The sequence below is a fragment of the Myotis brandtii genome, unplaced genomic scaffold, assembly GCF_000412655.1.
Source record: "Myotis brandtii unplaced genomic scaffold, ASM41265v1 scaffold235, whole genome shotgun sequence".
NCBI classification, from domain to species: Eukaryota; Metazoa; Chordata; class Mammalia; order Chiroptera; family Vespertilionidae; genus Myotis; species Myotis brandtii.
In genome coordinates, this window is record NW_005358857.1 from 372,671 (window position 1) to 382,414 (window position 9,744).

Consider the following 9,744-nt stretch of genomic DNA (forward strand, 5'->3'; position numbering starts at 1 on the left):
GCTGCGCAAGGGGGCCCTGCAGCTGCCTCCCGGCTCCGGGCCGGTCAGGCAGCCCTGCTGCCGACCCACGCGCTACGAGGCTGTCTCCTTCATGGATGTCAACAGCACCTGGAGGACGGTGGACCGGCTCTCAGCCACTGCCTGCGACTGCGTGGGCTGAGAGCTCTCTCCAAGGATTTGCGGATGGCACCCTGACATGGGGACTCTTCCTGCCTGGAAGGGACCACGGGCCTCAACCAGAGATGGACACCAGAGGCCTCAGCCGGGCTGGTGATGGGCATCAGCCCTGGAGGATGAGGGACCACAGTCCTCACCTTGCTAGTCCCAGCCCTACAGACACCAGAGACCTCGGCTACGGAGACCTTAGGATCGCTTCGCACAGACTCTGGCACTGAGCAGGCCACGGAGCCAGGACTCCTCCTCTGGAGAACCCAGCAGAGTTTGCGGTCCCAGCCTCCTCCCAGGCCTGGGGGGACAGAATGGGAGGCGACACACTGCAGTCGCATTGCTGAAGTGCCTATGGTGGAGCGGCCTGGTACTCACTCCTAGGACCTGGACCCCTATTTATTATTTCTAAGTTATTTATTTACTTCTGTGGTTTGTCAGATCCTTTCCTGGGCAGTGGGGGCTGGATGGGTAGAAGCAGCTGGCTGGAGATCATGCCCGGACCTTCCCACTCACAACTGCAGGCTGACTCAGCAATCCCAGGCCGGGCCACCCGGGATCTCCAGCTGCTTCCTCTCACCAGCAGCTCTGGGACGTGGGGCCATGGCACACAGAGTGGGTGGCCAAGGTTCGCTCACCAGTCCTGGCAGGCTGGCTTACAACCCCTTGCACAGTCCCCAGCACTTGGGGCTTGGGGCTACTGGTAGAGAAAGCCCTACCCTTGTGACCTCAGGCATCCTGGGGGCCTTGCTTCATGGGTAACGATACAGAAAACCACACATTTCCACACCCCAGGCATGGATCAGTGCCCTACCCTCAGGGCACTCTGACAGGAGTATCCACTGCCTCTCATTGCAGATGGTCCAGTATGGCGAGCTCACCACGCACCTTGCATGAAGCAATCCAGGGCAAGAGAGCATCTGAAAAGGCCAGTGGGAGGCTAGGTTGGGGGGATGAAGCACAGAGCATCAAAGGGCTAGGAATGCAGGAAAAGACTGAGGGCCCCGAGAGGGACCTGCATCTTGGGTGATGAACAAGAACATTCATTTATTCATTCTACAAATATTTATTAAGTATCTCTCCTATGTCAGACACTGGGTAGACATCAGGGACACAGAAGAGAAGGGGCCATGATCTCTGCCCTAAGGTTAAACCAGGAGAGGCTGACATTAAATAATTACATAAATAATTATTTAAATACAGTTTGGCAAAGAGTATGAGAAGGGACAAGAAGCTAAGAGTCACACACCTTCATCGGGAAGGGGGAAGAGGTTAATGCTGACCCTGGCCTTTCACACTGTCCCTGAGTCACCTCCAAAAAGGCAGTGCAGTCCCTCTGAGCGTCTCTGCATGTCCCACGAAACCTTGTTTCCTGGGTCCTATTCGTTTGTCCTGGATGGTTTTCTCCTTTGGGGATACGATGGGGGCGTGTATTTGGAAAGGATGCTGAGTCTGAGGAACCATGGGACATCCAGAGGGGCAGTCAGGAGGCAGTGGGCTATGCTGGTCTGGGACTGAGGAGGGAGATTTGGGCTGGAGGCCGTTTGGGCAGCTGTGAACACAGAGGCAGTTGCTGCAGCCAGGGTGCACGAGAGCATCATGAGAGTGAGGCGGGTTCCGGGTGCACGAGAGCATCATGAGAGTGAGGCGGGTCCGGGTGGGATCCCTCCTGCATTGGACACTGCTGACCAACATTGCTTCCAGACTGCCCACGTGCCTGCCTGCTTTGGCACAGGGGCCCCTTTGGCCAGAGTGAGGTGCTGGCAAGAGCTCTCTCTGAGGGCTGTGCTCATTCTGGGTCAAGGAGGAGAAAGCTGTGCTTCCCCTCTTCTGTGTTCACTGCCCCAGTTCTAGGTGCTCCCCAAACGTTGGTGCTCTCTTGCTACCTTCACACACCCCCTTGGTCCTTCTACCTCCAAACTGATTCAGGATCCTCAGTCTCCAAACACCCTTGCAACCCCCAAACCCCCGCAAAGAAAATGGCACTAGTGCCATACAGTTTACACACACCTCCTTGGCCCTGGTTGAGGGTAAAGGGGGACATCCTGTTAATTCCAGGGTCAGTGGGGCCAGGGAGCCCTGCTGGAAAGACTTGAACGCTTGGCCTAGTTCCCATGTCCCCCGCCCCCTGCCCCTCAGTGCCACTTAAGGAGACAGACTAAAGCCATCTCTGACAATGCTCACAGCAAGAGGCAGGTCTGAACTCAAGCCAAAGGTGCTGGCTCTCAACATCCCCAAATTGCCAGTTCTTGAGGGAGTAGGGTCCCCCCAACTCAAGGCTGCATTGTGGACACCAGGGAGATTGTACCCAACATCTCACAAAGTCCCAGATGAAATGGCAACGTCTCCAAGAGGAACATTCCCACAGAGCTAGTCTCAGTTTGCTAGTCTCACCACAACTCAAATCCCTCTTTTAAACAAGACACAAAATAATAAAGCCATTTTCTCCAAAGAAAACAAGAGCTGCACTAAAAAAAAAAAAACAAGAGCTGCACTTCTTTTCATACAACTTAGCAGAGGGCACCTGGCACATGACCTCACCAGGCAGAGAACTTCCACCCCCGGGGCCACAGGTGGCTTTAGTGTCTCCATTTTCAACTGTAGTCTTTGTTTTTTTTTTGTTTGTTTGTTTGTTTGTTTTTTAAATATATTTTATTGATTTTTTACAGAGAGGAATGGAGAGAGATAGAGAGTTAGAAACATCGATGAGAGAGAAACTTCGATCAGCTGCCTCCTGCACATCTCCTACTGGGGATGTGCCCGCAACCCAGGTACATGCCCTTGACCGGAATCGAACCTGGGACCTTTCAGTCTGCAGGCCGACACTCTATCCACTGAGCCAAACCGGTTTCGGCTGTAGTCTTTGTTTTACATTCAAAACGACATGGCCCATTTGAGTGGCCCTCCCAGAACAACGGTATGGAACGCTGAACCTTGATTCTTGAATGAAATAAATCTAGAGGACAGTTTTGGGTGCTCCCTAAAGTGGAGAAATAGTCACGTCAAAGAGGTCTGTAGTTTTCTGTCTTACAAGAGGTAGTGACTTGATACCCTTTGGAGGAGACCTGCAGTCGATCAATGATTCCCTCTCATCATTGATGTTTCTATCTGTCTCTCCCTCTCCCTTTCTCACTGAAATCAGTAAAAATATATTTTAAAAAACATTCCCGCCCTAACCGGTTTGGCTTAGTGGATAGAGTGTCAGCCTACAGACTGAAGGGTCACAGGTTCGATTCCAATCAACGCCATGTACCTTGGTTGCAGGCACATCCCCAGTAGGGGGTGTGCAGGAGGCAGCTGGTCGATGTTTCTCTCTCATCGATGTTTCTAACTCTCTATCCCTCTCCCTTCCTCTCTGTAAAAAATCAATAAAAATATATTTTTAAAAAATTCCCCAAATTAGGCGTCCATGGCCCTTGAGGTGTCATACTCTGTTCTAGATACTATCATTAATGTCCTCCAGTAGCTAAAATAATTCCTCCATCTGTAGTCAGGACTCCATATCAGGGCACTCGGTCTCAATTATTTACAAGCCTCCCCATTCTTCAACCTTTTAAAATTGAATATCTCCTTTCCCTCTTAATTTAAACCTGCTCAAATATAACACAGCATTAAATAAAACTGACACTGTGAAAGTATATATATATATTGTCCTCCTTCACCAAAAGAGCTCTTGCTGGGGTCACCAGTGACCTCAACATTACTAAACCCAATGGCTACTTCTCAGCCTTGTCCTCTGAACTCTCAGAAGTACTCAAATTTGTCATCCCTCCTTGAAAACCTGTCTTCCATCGACTGTCTTGATCCCATACTCTCTTTTTCTTCCACCCCTCCAGCTGCTCATTCTCAGACCACTCTTGGGCTTCTTTTCCTCTCTCTGCCTCTCAAGTGTTCCTCGAGGCTTTGATACAGGCCTTCCTCTCTTCCCATTCTACTCTCTCCCTGAGCAACATTATCTACCCCCATGATTTCAGTTACCACTTCCATGCCGATGCTGGATACATTATATCTCCAGCCTGGACTTTCTCCTGAGCTCCAAGTCCATATTTTCAATACTTCTGTTTAAATATCCTCTGAAAACTCAAACTTAACATATTTGTCCTGGAAATCTTCTGTTCTCTCTTTCAGGTTCACTCTCCACACTTTTCTACACATCAATGATATTCCCTGCTCCACAGCTTCCAAACCTCCTCCAGTGCTCCCCTGTGTGTGAATGGCACCAACTTCCATCCGCTGACACAAGCCAGACACTTGGGAAACATCCTAGACTCCTTGAGCTCGGTCACTTCCCATTAGCCCTCAGATCTTTAGATCTCACAAGACCATCCTCTGTTATGTTGAGGCCTTTATGATTTGGGGAATGGTTTCTTGCTCATCCTCCTGTCTGGTCTGTTTCCAGTCTCAACCCTGTAGCCAGAGAAGTCACTATTTTTTTTTTTTTACCCATTAATTGAGCACTAACTGTAATGCATCGGGCTAGTTATGGGAACTCAGAGGTCAGCCAGAAACATGTTCTGCCATTAAGGAGACCATAGCTGGAGGTGGAGGAAGGGTGTTAAGCTTGGCAAATTGAAATATAAGACATCTTGTTCAACTTGAACTTCAGATAAACAATAAACACTTTTTAAAATAAGTGTGCCTCGTGCAATAGATTATATTCAAATTTAACTGAGTGTCCTGTATTTTTTCTGGAAACCCTAGGTGAGGGTAAACAGGTAAACAAAAAAAGTGCAACTAACCATCATAAGTCCCCCAATGGAAGTATGACTAGGGTAATGTAAGTCAGGGTGGGCAAGGATTCTACCTGAAAGAGGACGAAGAGCCACAGAAGTCTTCACGGAGTAGAGTAGGTGGCACTTGAACCAAGCCTTGAAAAATTAAATATTTGCACAAGGTGGATGAGGGACATTGGGCCTTTACTGGTTATCCTTCATCGCCTCATTGCCTCTCAGCTATAAATTCACCCTTTTCACTAACCATACCCTGTCTACCAAGGTCTGGATCTCAGCCTTGGACAGGGGTATGGATGAGGGCCTTCCTTATCTCTTGACTCAGCCCCAAGATTCTACTGCTCCTAAATTCTTTAGAGTTCTTTTCACTCCTTACCAGCCAATCCCTCTTTACCTCAATGCCCTGTTACAGTTCAAAATTCTTATATTAAACTGTCCATGCCCTAGCCGGCTTGGCTCAGTGGATAGAGCATCAACCTTCGGACTGAAGGGTCCCAGGTTCGATTCCGGCCAAGGGCACATGCCTGGGTTACAGGCTCAATCCCCAGCGGGGGTTGTGCAGGAGGCAGCCAATCAATGATTCTCTCTCATCATTGAAGTTTCTATCTCTCTCTCTTTCTCCCTTCCTCTCTGAAATCAATAAAGAAATATATTTTTTAAAAAAACAACAACTGTCCCTGTGTACTTACTGGGTGGTTTCTCCTGATTGGCCCCAACCTGACACAGAGCCTTCTCAGTAGAGGCAGTAGCATGGACAAAGGCAGGGAAATGTGGCACAGCCTGGCATGTACCAGGATAGCCAGCAGTTTCATACAGAATTGGAGTAAGGCCCTCATCAAGACAAAAAGACTGAGAGATTATGAAGGTCCTTGCATGCTATACTAAGGAGCTTGGACTTTGTCCTGAGAGGAGCCACTGAAGGCTTTTAAGTGGGATTGGCTAGAGATGTGTTTCAGATGGATCATTGGCTGCTGTGTCTGATATGAACTAGAAGAGGCAAGGCAGTGGATACCAGTTACAGCTGCTACAATGAAAACTGTTCAGGAAACAAATTCTGGTCTTGATCTAGAGCAGAAGCAGTGTGGAAGGACAGAAGAGATGTGAGATTCAATAAACCGGACTTGGTGATGGACTGGTTGTGAGGGCTTGATGAAAGGGAGAGTTTCCAAGGCTCTCGCTTGGGTGGCTGGTAAGGAACTTAGGGGATGTAGTATTTTTAGCATGTGATGGGAGTAAGGTGGGAGGGGGAGGTCATGAGTTCAACTTGAGGTGTCTAGGACACCTTCAGAGGGCAAGGAACCTGGTGGCAGCTGGATATGAGGTTGGGAACTCAGAAAAGTCTGGGCAAGAGAGATCTGGGCATCACAGCTCAAAGCCAAAGGAGTAGTGAGATATTGATGAAGAAGAGGAGAAGCAGAGGACAAAGCCTGGAGAACCCGCATTTAAGGAACAGGGAGAGGAAGAGGGGCAAGCCTGTGAAGGAGACCAAAAAGAGCATCAGAGTAGTAGAAAAGAAAAAAAAAACAGAACAGGGGGAAGGAGCGGTCAACAGGGCCAAATGCAGCAGAAAAATCAAGTCACACAAGGACTGAAACTGCCCATTGGGTTTTCTTGCAACATGGTGGCCTAGGGACTCAGGCTAACCTTCTTGCTGAAAACAACTAAAAATATTAGACAAAATATATATTTAAAAAGTTTAATGCATCTATGAACTGGCAAACACAAGAAATATTCAGGCTAATAATCTATACTAATAATCTATACTAATAATAGAGGAATGTGCAAATTGTCCAGGACACCATCACAGTAACAGTAATGACCAAACAGCAGGCTGCGTGGGGCGACCAGGCCGGCAGGGTGGGCAGTGAGGGGCAACCAGGCTGGCAGGGGATGGCAGTTGGGGGCAACCAGGATGGCAGGGGGGCAGTTGGGGGCAACCAGACCATCAGGGGGGCAATGAAGGGCAACCAGGCCAGTAGGGGGGTAGTGGGGTCAACCAGGCCATGGGGGGGGGGCAGTTAGGGGCAATCAGGCAGGCATGCAGGTGAGCAGTTAGGAGCCAGCTGTCCTGGATTGTGAGAGGGATGTCCTGGGGATCGGGCCTAAGCCAGCAGTCGGACGTCCCCCCGAGGGTGCAGGCTGGGCTGAGGGGACCCCCCCCCTCCTGTGCAGGAATTTCGTGCACCAGGCCTCTAGTAATAATAAGTGAAAGTAGGAAGCTTAGTAGTTGGTTTTCACCTTGAGGGCATGTTTTTTTTTCTTAGATAAAAAATATTTAATCTACCTTTCCTGTAGATTAATCACAAAAACAATATGTAATTATATATGTGTTTTCCGATGGTCTTAGGCGACCCCTGTGAAAGGGTCGTTCGACCCCCAAAGGGGTCACGACCCACAGGTTGAGAACCGCTGCTCTAAGTTATCCTGGAATGCTATCCACATCTTAGATGTCCCTTTTGGTCTGGCACCCCAAAGTATCCCCAACATCCCCAGGCCTATTTTCAATTGTCCTAGGTGGTGTTTGTGAAACATGTTCAGGAGCCATTGTTAATGAGATTGGCATTTTTCTCTCCAGGGGAGCCCCCAGGGATGAGGAGAGTCCTGGATTGGAAGCAGGAAGAAAACTAACATTCACCTAATTGTCGCCTTTAGGTTCAGCCCTATTCATATACCATCTCAGTTTTTCCTTCACTGGAGGAATTACTGTTCTCATTTTTATTTTTATTTGAGAGAGAGAGAGAGAGAGAGAGAGAGAGAGAGAGAGATTTGCTGTTCCACTTATTTATGCATTCATTGGTTGATTCCTGACCAAGGATTGAATTCATAACCTTGGTGTATCGGGATGACGCTCTATCAGCGGTTCTCAACCTGTGGGTCGCGACCCCTTTGGGGGCCGAACAACCCTTTCACAGGGGTCGCCTAAGACCATCCTGCATATCAGATATTTACATTACGATTCATAACAGTAGCAACATTACAGTTATGAAGTAGCAGCGAAAATAATTTTATGGTTGGGTCACAACATGAGGAACTGTATTTAAAGGGCCAGAAGGTTGAGAACTACTAACTAATTAAGCTACTCAGCCAGGGCTTGTTGTCAATCTTTTAAAGTGAGTTTCAGAAGAAGTCAAGGTCTATGGCTAGAAAGAGGCAAAGACGGGTTTTGAACATAGGCCCAAGTCTTGTAACCCTCCCCCTCGGCCTCCTTCTGGCACAGTGAAATCTCCAGTCCGCATCAGAGCCATGGCATTTCACAGCCCTAGGCACAGACCTGGGATCAGTTACTTTATTTTGGCCTTCCTGTTTCCTCCTTCCAAATCTCCCCTGCTTCTCTCTTTCCTCCTTCAATTTATCCTACATACTACAGGTAGACTTTTCTAAAATGCAAATCCAGTCATCAACGCCCAGTTGAAATCCCATGACGATTTCATATTGCATTTAGGATAAAGTCTAAACTCATTCAAATGCCTACTGCTCCCAACTTGTCTTTCCAACCTCACCTGTTACTCATCCCTGCCTCTTCCTCACCTCACCTATATCTCCTTAGACCAGTGGTTCTCAACCTTCCCAATGCCACGACCCTTTAATACAGTTCCTCATGTTGTGGTGACCCCCAATTTCATTGTTACAAATTGAACATAATTAAAGCACAGGGACTAATCACAAAAACAATATGTAATTATATATGTGTTTTCCGATGGTCTTAGGCGACCCCTGTGAAAGGGTCGTTCGACCGCCAAAGGGGTCGCGACCCACAGGTTGAGAACTGCTGCCTTAGACTGAACACAAATTACTAGCTGTACTTTAAACATTTTCTTGATAAAGATTTATTGTGACTGGATTCCACCTGGACTTTGCTAACCCGCTAATTGAGCACCCCCTCCCCCATTCAAGTTTCTCCTCCTCAGGGAAGTCTTCCTCTGCCTTCTCAGGCCTTGGTGGCTATTGCCAATGCTATTTTCCTCCATTGAACACAGGTATAGAGGTCCTCTCCACTAGCCCCCTCCGAGGTAGCTGGCAAGAGTTAATAAAAGGATAAGTGATGCCCTGGCTGGTGTGGCTCAGTTGGTTGGCTGTCGTGCAGTGCACCAAGAAGTTGCTGGTTTGATTCCCCGCCAGGGCACATGCCAGGGTTGCTGGCTCTATCCCTGATAGGGGGCGTGCAGGAGGCCGCCTATCGATGTTTCACTCTCACATCGATGTTTCTTCTCTCTCCCTCTCTCCTCCTCTCTCTCTCTCTCAAATCAATAAAAAAAATTATTTTAAGGAAAAGGGACAAGTGGTAAAGAGAAGAGACTGCTGGGGTCTGCCCCTGAGCTTATCTATTGGTGATCTCTGATACCCTGAGTGTCCAGGGCCAAGATGAGCTCCACTTTCCCCAACCTGTTTCCTCATCTGAAAATGGTGCATAAAATTCCCCGCCTTGTAGTTGTTGAGAATTGATGCGTAAGGTATGCAAAGTACTGTTCGTAGCACTTAGGTGTGAGCTGGTCTTATTCTAATTACGCATAAATGGAAGTTGCTTCCAAGAACCTTATGACATTCTCCGAGCACTGTCCATGGTATGTGGTTCCCTGGTTGCTCACTGGGTGGTTCCGAGAGCCGTCCTTCTTCCTGAGGCGCACCGAGCCTCCTTTCTTCTCCCAGTACTGACGCCTCCTTCCACTCGGCCCCGTTCCTGGGCCTCAGGGTGCACCCGCAGCGGAGCACCAGAGCGACCGATCCTCCACACCGCTCCCCGCCTCGCCCCCAACACACACACCTTTTCCTCCGACCTGGGCTCCCACCTCCAGCCATCCGCCCCTTGAGTCACACACTCCTAAGGAGCTGCTCCGCAGCTTCCCCGCCA